We start from the raw sequence: 14726 nt of genomic DNA, 5'->3' as shown, positions 1-14726 counted from the left end.
CGACACGCTGCCGCCTGTCTGCAGCCGCCTGCTGGTCCCCGGGCCCCGCCCGCCCGCCCTCCCGCCAGGTGCACAGAAACCAGAACTTTCTCCTGTGATGCCAGGTGGTCTCCCTAGGCCCCCTGCCCCCGCTGGGGCCATGAAATCCCCTCGGGGTCCACCCCAGCCTCCGCGTCCTGCCTGGAAGCCCCTGTCTCCCCCTGCGTTCCGGCCAGGCTCCCGGATTCCCACGCCCCAGCCGTGGCCCGCCCTCCTCCTCTCCTGTGAACGCCACTTCCTCTGGGAAGACACTGGTGGCCTCGTGGAAGGCGGGACAGCAGGGAGAGGCACGGAGGAGCAGGGAGTGGGGTGGGCGTGAGGGGGAGCTGGGCCCAGGCCCCCTCCCCAGAAGTGCTGCCCCTCGAAGCCCGCGGCCTCTTCGGCGCTGTCCAGGGCAGCACAGGCCTCTGCTCTGCAGCCCAGGCTCCCCCGGGGTCTGCAGCCCGGGAGCCGCCCCCCCCCACTGCCCTCCTCCCCCTCCCCCCTCCAATGTGGGTTTTCCCACGGCCCGAGGAAGCCATTTCCAGGGCACGGGCACTGGGACCGCCGGTGAACTTGGAGTGAACTTGAGCGTGGAAACTCAAGACATTCCATATCTTTGCAGGGAAAGGCCGTTTTCCGCCCCAAATCCTCATCTTCCCAGGAGGCGCTGCTGCGGGGAGAGGGGCGGTGGGCCCTGCCCTGGGCCTTCCTCCTGCCCCCACCTGAATCTCAGCTCTGGGCCATGAGGCTTGTGGTGCAGCAGGTGGGGACCGGCGCCTTTCACCCCCACACAACTGGGCCTTGGCACCCTGGGCCCCAGGAGCCGGCTGGCAGGCAGAGGGCTGTTCCCAGGGGCAGCTGGGACTGGGCAGTGGGAGTGGGGCTGCCCCCAGCCCTGCAGCAGAGGCCGGGGCAGTGTGGCAGCTCGCATCTCCCTATCTGCCCTGGGGTCTGCAGAGCCGCCCGCCCTCGGCTTCCTGCAGCGCACGCGTGTCCCCTGACCTCCCCCTTTGTCTTCTCACTCGCCCCACGTTCCAGCCTCCCCGGCTCCGACACAGGCCAGCACGTGTCCCTCACTCTCGTTCCCCACCCGCCCTCGCTCATCCACGCATCCCCTCACTCACTCCGTCAGCTCCCGCATGTGGCGTCATGGACTAAGGGGCCAGAGCCTGAGAACTTCAGACAGCGCCGGCCAGCCGGAGCTGTGTCTCTCTCTCCCTCTGCATTCTCTCTCCCTCTCCTTTTGTTTAGGATTCTTTGCTTACATATTTGAAAAGCTGGGTCTCAGGGGGTGGGGTGGAGAGGGAGAGGGAGGTCTTCCATCTGCTGGTTCACTCCCCAAATGGCTTCAATTGCTGGGGCTGGGCCAGGCTGCAGCCAGGAGCCAGGAGCTTCCTCTGTGTCTCCCACGAGGGTGCAGGGGCCCAGCCCTTGGGCCGTCTCCCGCTGCTTTCCCAGGCCATCAGCAGGGAGCTGGGTTGGAAGCGGGGGTGGGGGGTGGGGCAGGTGCTCCCACAAGGGCTGCAGATATGGTGGGCGGTGGTGTAGCCGCTGTCAGACCTGTCACAGGCATCGTCAGAGCCCGTGATGTCACACCGTGCCTGTCCAGTCCGGAGCTTCCCTGTGTCCGGGGGGCATCCCTCCGTGACACCGTGCCTGTCCAGTCCGGAGCTTCCCTGTGTCCGGGGGGCATCCCTCCGTGAGAGCCCCGGCCTCCCTCTCAGGAGCCCTCCGTGTGGCTGTGCCTAGCTCTTGGCCCTCCTAGCAGGCCCCAGGTGCGGGCCCAGGCTGGGGAGGCCCCAAGGTCCAGCCAGCTGGGTCTTCCAGGAAAGAGCCACAGGGGTCCTGCCTGGGATGGGTGGCCCATCCCCGACCTGCTGGGAGGGCCACACAAGGCCCATGCCCACCCTGGATGGCATCTGCCGCCCCGGCACCCCTAGATCATCTCAGAATTGGGCTGGGGGCTTGGGGTGCACGCAGGGACACCCCACAGCCTCCCACGGCTCCCCATGCCCTGCGCCCTGGCTGCTGGACCAGCGCCACCGTGCAGCTTTCCTTAAAGAGACAGCGTCTGTGGGGATCACTAAAGGGGTGTGGACCCCCTGGTGGCCGTGCCTCCGTTCCCCTGAGCCCGCCTCCCTCACCTGTTCAAGCGCCCACCTGGCTGGGCTGATGGCCACAAAGTGCCCGCCAGGCGTGGCTGCAGCTGGTGTGGGCCTGCCTCTGAAGCCAGCCCAGGGACGGGCCTCGGGCAGCACGGACACTGCGGGCCGCCCATGGCGATGTACTGGGGCATGGCTTTCTTGTGTCCACTGCGGGCTGCCCATGGCGACGTGCTGGGGCACGGCTGTCTTGTGTCCACTGCGGGCTGCCCACGGCGATGCACTGGGGCACGGCTGTCTTGTGTCCACTGCGGGCTGCCCACGGCGACGCGCTGGGGCATGGCTGTCTTGTGTCCACTGCGGGCTGCCCATGGCGACGCGCTGGGGCATGGCTGTCTTGTGTCCACTGCGGGCTGCCCACGGCGATGCACTGGGGCACGGCTGTCTTGTGTCCACTGCGGGCTGCCCACGGCGATGCGCTGGGGCATGGCTGTCTTGTGTCTTGGGGCCTTGGGACCTGCAGGGAGCAGGGGGGGCCCCAGGAATGCATCAGGGCCCGGCCCAGGCGCGGGTTTCCACCAGGTTGGCCACCTGCAGCCGAGCTGTCAGCTTGGGAGCAGTGCTGTCCCCGCAGGACAGGGTCCCGGGAGCCACATCCGGAGTCGGGCAGGGGCTGCTTCCTGGCCGCCTGGGCTCTGTCTGCTCTTGTCCAGGAATGTCCGGGGCCCCCCGGCTCCGCTCTCCAGGCTGGGGCGACGGGTGCATTCCTTCCATGGCCAGCAGGCTCCAGGGCTGTGGGGGAAGCAGGACCCTCGCGGGGCTCAGCTCCGCGGGCGGGGCCTGTGGGTGCTGGAGCAGCGGAGCGAGGCCCCTCGTGGAGAGAACTCCGGCCGCAGCCGCACTGCAGGGGAGCTGGAGGAGGCTGTCGGGGCTCCCACGCCCGGTCCCTGTCCCTGCAGCGGGGACAGACCAGACCCCTAGGAGGCTGTCACAGTGCTGGCCCAGGAGCCCTCCTGTCGCCGCCGACCCCGTGGCCCTGAGCCCAGCAGCTGAAGGGCTCAGGTTTCAGTAACTGACCCCAGGCCCTTCCTGCCCGGTCAAGGAGGTCATCTCCAAAGCCCCTCTCCCACAGAGTGTGCGGTCCCCTCAAAGCAGGGAGCTGGATAGGAGTTGGAGCCACCGGGACCGGACCCGGCGCTCAGATACAGGATGTAGCTGACCCACGGTGTCGCTGCACTGGCCCCTGACTCCATGTAGGAAGCTGTCAGACCCCAAAAGCAGCCCCCGGGGGAGCTGCACGCTGAGAAACGCTGGATCCCCATGTGTGCAGGGGGACTGAGGCCACGCCCTGTCCTCCTGGAGCGGTGCCGACAGCCAGGGCAGAATCTTACAGTCTGTCCAGCAGACAAGAGTGGACAATCCAACGAGCGTTCACAGAACGCACCCTTCACTGGGGACGTCCCCATGGAGCCCAGCTTCAGGGCTGGAGTGGCGAGGGGTGTCCTCTGCCCCCACCTCTGTTGAAAGCAAAAAATAAAAAGGAGGGAGGGGGTCGGCGCTGTGGTGAGCAGGTTAAGCTGTTGCCTGCGACGCCAGCATCCCATACAGGCACTGGTTCCAGTCCAGGCTGCGCCACTTCCCATCCAGCTCCGTGCCCCTGCACCTGGGAAAGCAGTGGAACATGGCCCAAGTCCCTGGGCCTCTGCACCTGCATGGGAGACCCGGATGAAGCTCCTGGCTCCTGGCCCAGACCTGGGCTCGAGGACACAGCCACAGCGTAGAAATCAGAGTTCGAGGGAGAGCGGGAAGCTTGCTGGTTTCCATGGCAACAGATCAAAATCCTCCGTTCTCTGCTCAGGGGTGGGAGCCTCTTTTCTGCCCGAGGCCATCTGGGTATTTATAGCATCATTCGATGGCCATGCAAACGCGTCCACTGAGAGGAGCCTGCTGTGGGGTGACCGACACACAGCCTGCGGGCTGGACGGTGAAGACGCGTTTACCGCAGCCTGAGCACGGGAGGCTGCAGCAGTGCTGGGGTTCAGCAACGTCGCGCTCCTGAGAAGGCAGACGCCGTCCACGCCCCTCCCCGTTCCTGCAGGGGCCCTGGATCTCAGGACCCTGTCTGTGAAACTCATGCTGCAGGCAGAGCGGGAAGCCAGGGTGCCGAGGGCCAAGAAGAGAACGTAAAGCCGGCGGTTCACTCTGCGCTGCACCCGGCAGGGGAGCCCCCGGGCACGGGCGAGACGTGGGCAGCAATGGCCTGGACGGGCAGGGACTTTGCTGTTGCCGCCCGTGTCCCTGCCTCTTTAGTGATTGGGGGACTGCTGGTCACTGCAGGCTGCAGCGAGCCTCGGCGCCTGACCTTGGCTGGGGCTGGTGGACGTGGTGTGCGGGCTCCTGCGGGCGGCGTCCTGCCTGGTCCTGACGTGGTGTGCAGGCTGCCCCTCGTGTCCCCCCTGCGTGAGCACCACCTTGCACCAGGTTCAGGAAGCGCAGCTTCAGGGTGGAGGGGGCTGACCGTGACCCCCGCTGACCCTACGTCCTGCCTCTGCTGCGGGGCCCCTTCCCAGAGGTCTTCCACACAGGCGGGTGGCCACCTGACTTACTCTGCAAGTGGCCAGGGCCCGAGTGAACAGCTGCCCAGCGCCAGGAGCCGCTAGTGGCCACACCCTCCCAGGAGAGGCCCGCACCCCCAGGAGCTGTGAGGGAGAGGCCAGGAGATCGTGCCAGGCCAGCCTGGGAGTGGACGATGTTCTGGGGTCCTGGGCTCCACCTGCAGGTCCCAGCTCCGGGCTGTGCTGGGTGTAGACTCTCCTGGCATTTTGGCCCATAGACAAGAAATGACCTCTGTAGTGGCCATGCCTGGCAGACAGGAGGGGTCTCCAGGGCCTGACACTGTGGCCCACGGGCCAGGGGACCTCAGGAAGACCCCACAGCCTCTGGGCCTGGGTAGTGGAGAGTGGAGGACTCCACCCCCAGGCTCTCCAGGTTGGCAGTACCTGCTGGGCCTCCACCCCGGCGGGGACAGGCGTGCAAGGTGCCCACTGAGGCGGGGGGTTCACACTCCGGGCCCTGGAGGACGCAGCCTGGGGTGGGTGGGCTCAGGATGGGGTGGGGAGGCCCGGCTGCACCTTGGGCATCTCCTGCAAAGCCCCTCTGCGATGTCGGCAGGGTCACCCGCCGCTGTGGCCTTCACTGGGACCAGTGACCTGGAAGGTGGGGTTTGTTTTCTCTGTGCACCTGTGGGTGTTGCTTTGAGGGGCTCAGCCGTTCCTTGTGGGGGTGGGGCGCCTCTCTGAGCTCGTTGGTCAGCAATCCCAAGCCTGGCTGCAGAGATGTTGGTGGCCCATGTGCCCTCTCGTATTCGGAGTCCCACGGGATGACAGGTTCGGCCAGCCTAGCAGGCCCAGTGACCTGTGGTCAGCAGGCCGAGCTGGGTCTGTCTCGGTCATGGCAGCCTCGACAGAAGGCCTGTTCCCAGGGAGCCTCCAGCTTTGGCCCCTGCTTGCCGGGCAGGTGCTGGGGCTCTGCGTGGGGTCCCCAGCGTGGACAGCTGGGAGGGGCCGGGCAGGGCAGGTCTTGAGCCAGGGCTGTCCGTGCCGGTGCATGCTGTCAGAGTGTCCTGGTGAGCTGATGGGTGGGGCTGCCTTGTGCAGAGCCCTGGGGCCCCCAACAGTGACAGGAGGGGCCATTGCCAAGGGCCAGTGAGGGGCTTGCTGCACCTGGCGTCCTTGTGCCCTGGGGTGCAGGTCCTTCTCTCTAGGGCCAGCCCTGGCTGTGGACACAGCCTCAGGGGCTGCTGCCAGGCCTGCAGAGCCGGGGAGGCCTGAGCCAGTGCAGGGACATTGCTCTCCCAGCCCGCGCGGGGGCGCCGAGGTTGGCCTGCTCAGGACACGCCCCTGTCCCCTCTGTGTCCTGAATCCTGCTGGGATCCAAGCATCCCTCCTTGCCTGCTAGGGGCAGAGCAGGGGCGGGGAGGGGAGGGAGGGGAGGCCCAGCGGGGTGGGGCAGCTCGCACTGCCTCAGCCCTGGCGTGTCTGAGCCATCCTGCTCCGTGGACGGTGACTGCCGCAGCTGCTGTGGGTGAGCTGAAGAATCACGAGGAGTTTCCTGTGTCAGAGTCTGAGCAGACGGTGTGGAGACGCGGTGGCGGCGGCGGTGGTGGTGGTGATGAAGGTGGTGATGGTGATGAAGGTGGTGATGATGGTGATGGTGATGAAGGTGGTGATGATGGTGATGGAGGTGATGGTAGTGATGGAGGTGATGGAGGTGATAGTGGTGATGGCGATGAAGATGGTGATGGTGATGATGGTGATGAAGGTGGTGATGGTGATGGTGATGAAGGTGGTGATGGTGATGAAGATGGTGATGGTGGTGATGGTGATGAAGGCAGTGGTGATGGTGATGAAGGTGGTGATGATGGTGATGGTGATGAAGGCAGTGGTGATGGTGATGAAGGTGGTGATGGTGATGAAGATGGTAATGGAGGCGGTGATGGTGATGAAGGCGGTGGGGGTGGTGATGGTGGCGGTACCAAGGATGACAGTGGTGATGGGTCATGAGCCCCCCGGACTCCTGTCTGCAGTGCGGTGCTGCTGCCTCCCACAGCTCATCTCGTCCACCCCTCGCAGCCCCTCTGAGTTAGCTCAGTGGTTTTCCTAAATTTTGCCGTTTGGAGTTTTGAAAGTTCCGATCCCCGAGCCACAGCCCCGGAGTGAGCGCGGGGAAAGAGCTGGCCTCAGGGTTTCCCCGCAGCGAGGCTGGGGCTGACCGGCCCCTGCTCCGGCTGTGGCCCAGGAGCGATGCTCGGTTCTCGAGCTTGCTGTTGCCAGCTGTGCTGCCCGGAGGCAGAAGTGCGACAGCCCGAGGGCAAGGCCGCAGTGGCAGCCCCGGGGGTGGGTGGGGCCGTGAGATCCCAGAGGGCCCCGGGCCTTCACCTGTGCCGGCAGAGGGTGGGAGACCCGGGCAGAGTGCGCTGTCCCTGGCCACGTCCAGGGCCCTCCCCAGAGGCCCCGCTGGAGGACTTGGCCCTGCGACAGGGCTGTGGCGGCTGCAGGTGCAGAGGGTGGGGCCGTGAGGTTGCCGAGGCCTCCCGGCGGCTGGTGCACCTGGCCAAGTGGGGAGGGTGCCGGTCCCTGCTGGCCGAGTCAGGCCCCAGGCTGCAGCCGCTGGAGCGGGCCAGGCCCGTAGCCAGCCACTGGGCCACCACCCCCAGGACCCTCCTGGCCCAAACTGGATTTTCTGCTACAGGACACGTGCTGCTGTTTTTTTTTTTTTTTTTTTTTTTTTTTCTGGAACATTCCTTTCCGGAGAGATAATGAGCACCCTCCCTCCAATAAATTCATAATAAATTCATGGCCTCGTTTAAAGGAGCAGAGCCTGGCTGGCCCCTGCGGCCCTCGGGCGCCCCTCCCAGAGCACCGTGGATCAGGTTCCACTGTGTGCAAGTCTTGAGAGTTACTTCCCGGGCCGGCTGCGGTGCGTCCCATGTGGGCACCGATTCCAGTCCCGGCTTCTCCACTTCCCCTCCAGCTCCCTGCTGATGGCCTGGGAAAGCAGCAGAAGATGGCCCAAGAGCTGCGTGGGAGACCCGGAGGGTGTCCCCGGCTCCCGGCTTCAGCCTGGCCCAGCCCTAGCCGTTGCGGCTATGTAGGGGGTGAATGAGTGGATAGAAGCTTACTCTCTGCTTTCAAATAAAATTAATATGTTTAAATTAAAAAAAAAATCTTGACAACTGACAGAACCAACAGTAAACAAATAACTTTGTCGTAAAACTTTAATTATCCCAGTGAGCAAGGTGTCCATCTAATGAAAACAAATAAATTGGAAACTTTAGTTTCAAAGTCAGACAATCGATTCAGGAGCAATTCTACTGCATTGGTAGCATTTGCTTGGAAAACGTTTTTATTCAACATGAACCAAAAGGCAAGATTACAGTAAAATTGTGCTTCAGTGTCAGTGGGGTCAGCACACCCCTCCCACATCCACGCAGGTGCACAGAGGCGTGGGGGATGCACACGCGTGTGCACAGGCTCTCGCCCTTCTGGGAGTCAAGCTGCCTGCACTGGGTGGAGGTGAGTTTCTCGGTCACTCAAGGCTGTGTCTGGGCTCCGGCCTTGCTGCCCTCGGCCCTAGACCTTCCACGGGGCTAGACGGGACGCCCATGTCCTCATCGGCAGTCTCTGTCGCCCCCGGGGGACCCTGGGAAGTGAGGGATGTCCCCCTGGCTCCCCTCCGGTCACAGCGGCATTGGTGCAGAGTTGCCCGTGACGCCTCTGAGCCGCCGGGGCTGGGGTGGGCTCAGAGGCGCCCAGCCTTCCCGAAGCTCCCGCAGGCCAGGGGCGGGCTCTGCTCCCCAGCTCCCTGAGGGCACAGCCTGCCGCTGGCTGCCGGGGCCTGAGCTGGGCCCGAGAAGAGGCTGCCCACCTGTGCCTGCTGCGCGGCCTGGGGCACGGACCGGTCATCTCTGCTGCTGCTGGAGTCCCTGCGCTCCGGGGACTGAACGCCCCCTCCTCCAGGCAGCCCCCCCCCTCCCCGTGGTGCCCTGCTTTTCAGTACCGGGGAGGTTTGGGGATGGCCAGAGCAGGCGGGATGGTGTGGGCGGTCCTGGCCTCTGGCCTGTGGCCCCTGAGCGGGCAGGGGCTGGTGCCCGCGTCGTCCCCACTCTGGGCTGAGCCTCATCGGCTGGGACGCCAGGCGGGGTTTGCCGCCTGCTCAGTGCTGAGGGGCAGCTGTGGGCCCTGCCCGTGCTTGGTCCTTCCGCAGGGTGCAGGATGTGGGGTGAAACCAGCCAGCCCAGGACGGTGGCGGGGGCAGGCTCCTCCAGGGTGCCGGGACTCGCCCCTGACTGGGGCCCGATTCTGGGACTGATGGGCTGCCCAGGCTGTCCTCCCAGGTGAAGTTTCTGGAAACAGGCCCCCGGACCCGCCCAAGTCTCCCCTGCTAGCCCCTGGCCTGAGCTGTGGCCTCCAGTGAGCTGGGGCCTGCCCGCTGGGCAGGTGGGGAGGTGAGGCCTGGACAGGGCACCTGAAGGCCTGGGACCTGGTCCCGAGGGCCTGGCCTGTCCCCTCCTCTGGCCGCCCCCAGATCTGCGGCCGGGAGCCAAAGTGGGCCCGGAGCTGCGCAGGTGTCGTCGGAAGTCCGATTAGATTCTCACGGAGCTGGAAACGTCAATATTGACTAAGCCGGAGCTCAGTGATCCTGGAGAGGTGATGTCACCGCAGCACCTGCCTGCGGCCGAGCCGGGCGGTGAGCGACGCGCGGTGGCCTGGCACCGCCGCCCCCGGCAGATAGGTGTAATCGCGCGGCCGGGGGCCAAGGCCTGGCCAGGTGTTTTCTGCTCCGGGCGCTGGGCCCTGCCCCGGGGACGCGGCCTCCCCGGCCGGGCGGGCAGATGCCGCCCCACACGGTGAGCTGTTCTCCAGCCTCCGGGAACTTATCTTGAGTCAACAGAGGCACTGGGACCGCGGACAAGGGCGGCATTCAGGCTGCAGCCCGGCTTCCAGTGAGCTCAGCTGCTCCACAGCTGGGGCCAGGGACGCTCGCACCCCTGCGCCGTAAACAAGGGGGCGGGGCCTGGCCCTCAGCCCTGTCCGCTGCCCAGGAGCCCCCACGAAGGGGCAGGCGGGGAGGCGCTCAGAACCCGCCCCGGATTCTGAAAGGCACGAACAGGGTGGGGTGAGGCTGCGCCCCGCTCCCAGTGTGGGGCGGCCCAGAGGGGCCTGGCGGGGGTCGGAGAGGGGAGCAGACCTTGTCCTCAGCCCCCTCGGGCAGCCCCCTAACCAGTGAGGGCAGCTGCGTCCACCCCGGACACGGGGCAGCCTCCTGTGTCTCCCCCAGAGCAGGTGCCGCTGGGCGGGGGACTGTGTGAGGCGGCCAGGCCAGCTGAGACCGAGGCAGGGTCCTCCTTGCTGGCCCTGGTGCTGGGGGGTGGTGTGGAGGGGCTGCCTCTGGGCAGGGGGGTACTCAGGGGAGCAGACCCGGTTTGGGTATTTGTGCTTGAGGAGGGGTCCTCCCCAGGCTCCTGCACTGGTCTGGGCCTCCCCAGATCCGGTCCATGCACAAGTGTGTGGGCAGCGGCCCCCAGCTGGCCTGACCCTGGCTCCACGCCAGGAAGGGCCCGGCATGGAGGCCCGAGGGTGCACACGGAGCCCGGTTCAGCTAAAACACAGCAGAAATGGACGTGGGAGCTGAGCACAGCCTGGATGCAGGGAGAGCAGAGGATGAGAAAAGCCCAAACACAGCCCCCAGAGACCAAGAACCTCTCAGCAGGGTTGCCCATTGTGCGAGGTAGGAGGTGTAGGGGGTGGGGTTCTGGCGGGGCCTCACTGAATATGCAAAAGGGTGGCGTTTGGAGTGGGCCTTGCACAGGGGGCATGGAGTGTGGGGGGGTGCTCACACAGAGGGTGCTGCCCCGGGGACCTGGCCGGCTGTCCCCAAGCAGGTTAGGTGGCTTGGGGGTTGGCTGGAGCTGTCTGACCTCCATTCCCTTTTGTGACACCACCTGGCTGTGCCCTCAGATCCAGGGTGGACCTGGTTGGGAACAGGGACTGTGTGGGGTGGCAGGTGGCTCTGTCGGGTGCAGGGGACACCCAGGGACTCCCAGGTCGGCTGCCAACCCTGGAAGCTGGGGGGGCCTGGGACAGGGTCCCCCTTGCTGTCCCCACCACACTGACCATGGGTGGAGCCTCCAGAGCCAAGGGGCCCCACTGAGGCTGCAGCTTGGAGCTGTGCCCGGCGACCTGCTCTGCGACCGCCTCTGGCCAACGCCCACCGGGGTCCGGGACCCTCCACAGGAGGCCCTGGGGCTGGGCAGGATCTGCTGCTTCGTGGCCTCCTGGGCCCTGAGACCCTCGGGGGCAGCCCCAGACCCACACGGGGTTAACTCCACCACGGTCGCCCAGGCCGGGCTGCGCGGCCACCATCAGGGCCTGGGGCTGGGCCACAGCGGCCAGTGGGGAGAGAGCCCCACATCGTGGCAGAGCCCACGCATCCCAGCTCCCACGCAGCCGGCACTGGGCCTGCAGGGGGAGGCAGGGGCGGGGGCATCCCTGGCCACCTCTGCATGCCCAGCCCACACCAGAGACTCCTCGGCCCCCGGGATGGGGCAGGAAGGGCCTGGGCCCAGGGGCCTTGTCTGGGAGCAAGCCTGGGCTCCTGGGGGTGCAGGGCGTGCTTGGTGCCCCCACAGGCATGTGCCGGGGGGCACGGAGGCAGGCCCTGCCCTCCCACCCCTGGCTGAGACCTGGGCGTCCGTTCACTATGTGAGGCTCGTCTGTGAAGGGGCCAGCAGCAGGTGTCATGGATGTCCCCGCCCAGCCAGGCACACGGGGGCCACAGAGCCTGTCCACTGCCCAGGGCTCTGGGCCTGTGGTCTCCTGGCGGGCTCTGTCCAGGGTGTGGGCTCTGCCCTCTGGGACTTTCTCAGGGGCCCGGCTGTGGCATCGTCCGAGGGGCGGCTCCGGCCTTGTGCCCTGCATCCAGAGGACACCGGCGTCCTGAGCCTGGCCTCCCATGGTGCAGCCCCGGTCGCCACTGCCCCACACGTGAGCCGTGGCACAGGCCTTGGCCCGGCTGCTGCATTTGTGCCAGTTCCCATGCCGTTGACACACACAGCCTGAAATGACACGGCCCCAGGATGAGCACGGTTGTGCTACTTTTACCAGCCCGGGAGGGCAAGGGGGTCACCTCTTCAGCACCGCAGCTGCCACCCGCCTCCCCGCCCCCGGCACGGGGTCCCGGGACAGCTTCCTTGGGCTGTCGGCCCGGCACACGGACCCCACCACGCTCCGCTCCGGCCCTGTCTCCCAGCATCCCCGGGCCGCTGTCCCCGTGAGGACAGAGGTGAGGAAGTCAGGTGTGCTGAGCACCCGGCTGCACGGTGACACAGGCTCAAGGCACAGGAGCTGGCATCACACATGCACCCACACACGTGCCCCGGGCGTGTCTGCCTCTGAGCCCTGTGTCCAGTCATGGCAGTGACCATAGCCTTGGGGGCCCCTGGGCATCGAGAGTGGACCCTGGGGCCAGCGTTGTGGGCAGCCGGTTAAGCCACCACCTGACACCCCATCACATATGGGTGGTTCAAGCCCCAGCGGCTCCACTTCTGATGCAACTCCCTGCTGATGGCCTGGGAAAGCAGCGGGAGGCGGACCAAGTGGATAGGTCCCTGCACCCGTGTGGGAGATGCGGCGGGAGCTCCTGGCTCCTGGCTGCAGCCTGGCCCAGCTCCGGCTGGTGCAGCCGTGTAGAGTGAACCAGTGGATGGGAGACCTCGCACAAGCAAATCTCTGGGGCGAAAGAGAGCAAAGCTGAGTGGACAGTCGGCTGATAGTGCGAGAAACAGCGCTGCCCCTGCTGTCGGGGACCCGGGAGGACTGGGCCGAAGCGGAGCAGCAACCTGCTCAGACCCCTCTCCCCCTCTGCTGGAGCCCCTGCCTCAGCCCTTCCTGGCCCCACCTCCCCGTCCCTCCCCCCAGGTCTCCTCCCACAGCTCCCCTGGGGCCCGTGGGGGGCGCCCAGGCCAGGCTGCAGGGCCGAGGGGCCTCTGGGCCCCCACACAGGTGCACGCGTGGCCTCCTACCCTCCAGGGGCTGCGCAGGCATGCTGGGTGGGCCCCGGTGCCTCGCTGCTTCCTGTGAGAGAGGCCCCTGGGCTGAGGGCCTGGTGAGGAGCCACAGGCCCAGCCGCTCTTCCTGCCATTGCTGTGAGCCTGTGTGGGTGCACATGTGCGCAGGCCAGCTGGGCGTCCCTGTGTGCAGCTGCGTGGGTCTCCGTGTGTCTGTGTGTCTCTCTGTGTCTGTGTGTTCCTGAGTGTCTCCACGTATCGGGTGTATCTGTGTGTGTGTGCTGTATCTCTATGTGTGACTATGATGCTGTGTGTCTCCACATTTCTGTGTGTGTGTATCCATGTGTGTGTATCTGTGTGTACTGTCGCTGCATGTGAATGCGTGTTCCTGTGTGTCCCCCATGTGTCTCTGTATGCGTCTGCACTGTATTTCTCTGTGTGTGTCCCATGTCCATGTAATTGTGTGTGTTCCTGTGTGTGTCTCCACATTTGTGTCTCTGTATATCCATGTGTGTGTGTGTCTCTGTATATCCATGTGTCTGAGTGTTTCTGTACTGTATCTCCATGTGTGACTGTATGTTGCTGTGTTTCTCCACATTTCTGTGTGTGTATCTGTATGTGTCTGTATGTCTGCACACGTCTGTGTGTGTCCAAATGTGTGCATGTGTGTCCGTGTGTGTCCCTGTGTGTGTACTGTATCTCTGTGTGTGACTGTGTTGCTGTGTGTGTCCATGTGTCTGCACGTGTGTCTGCACGTGTGTCTGTGTGTATCCATGTGTTTGTACTATGTGTGTGTTTCTCCACATTTCTGTGTGTGTACCCGGTGTATCTGTGTGTCTGCACGTGTGCCCGTGTGTGCATGTGTATCAGTGTGTCCATGTGTCTGTACGTGTGTCCCCGTGTGTGTATCCATGTGTCTACTGTGTGTGTCTTCACATTTCTGTGTGTGTACCCATGTACGTGTATCTGTGTGTCTGCATGTGTGTGCATGTGTGTGTGCATGTGTGTCCATGTGTCAGCACATGTGTCTGTGTGTGTCCCTGTATGTATATCTGTGTATTTGTACTATGTGTTTCTCCACATTTCTGTGTGTACCCGTGTGTGTATCTGTGTGTCTGCACGTGTGTCCATGTCTGTGCATGTGTATCAGTGTGTCCATGTGTCTGTACGTGTGTCCCTGTGTGTCCCCATGTGTGTATCCATGCGTCTACTGTGTGTATCTTCACATTTCTGTGTGCATATCCATGTGTGTATCTGCGTGTCTGCATGTGTGTCCATGTGCATGTGTGTCCGTGTGTGTGTGTCCCTGTGTGTGAAGGGGCAGCAGGGCCCGGTCTTCCTGGAGGCTGGCCAGGAGCGGCTGCCAAGCCGTCTCCATTGTCAACCAAATATTTTCAGCTTCCACGCCCAGCAGCCCGGGGCCGTCCCCACCACCGCCACCACCACCACCACCACCACCTCCGGCCGCTCCGAGCCCCTTTTAGCAGTGGCAGAAAATCAGCAAACAGAACTCTGAGGCCCGGCGGCCTCCCTCCGGGGTCCCTGCCTTTGATCTGGTCCCAGGCCCTGGAGGACTTGTGATTCCTGAGTGACAGCTGGGTGTGTGTGCTGGGGCCTGAACTCTGCGGGTTTGGGAAAGAGCCCCTTTCCATGACAGCCCTTTGAAGCAGGCAGTGGTGCTGGCATGAAAGGCCTTGCCGAGGGCGGCTGGCCGGGGCTGGGGCGGCCAGATGGGCCCGGGGCTGCCCCGGGGCAATGCCCCCTGCGGGCCTCCACTGCCCGCCCTTGGGAGGGCCAGGGTCCACGTCCACCTGCAGACGCTGGAGCTCACGGGAGCTGGGTGGGGGGTCCCCAGTGACTTTTCTTTGAAGACAGTGAGAGCCGGACAAGGTGTAGGAACCAGGGCCGCGGGGCTGGGCTGCCTGTGGGGGCTCACGGGCCACGGGAGCCACAGGTGGTGCTCACTGGGCTCCAGGCCTGCACTGCACCCAGAGCCTCCCGCAGTGCCTGTGGCGGGGGCGGGTCCCTCCCCCTTC

The sequence above is a fragment of the Oryctolagus cuniculus genome, chromosome 19 (assembly GCF_051225735.1).
Source record: "Oryctolagus cuniculus isolate XC-2025 breed Fujian yellow rabbit chromosome 19, ASM5122573v1, whole genome shotgun sequence".
Taxonomy (NCBI): domain Eukaryota; kingdom Metazoa; phylum Chordata; class Mammalia; order Lagomorpha; family Leporidae; genus Oryctolagus; species Oryctolagus cuniculus.
The sequence above is the reverse complement of the archived record's forward strand: the minus strand, read 5'-3'. Positions refer to the sequence as shown.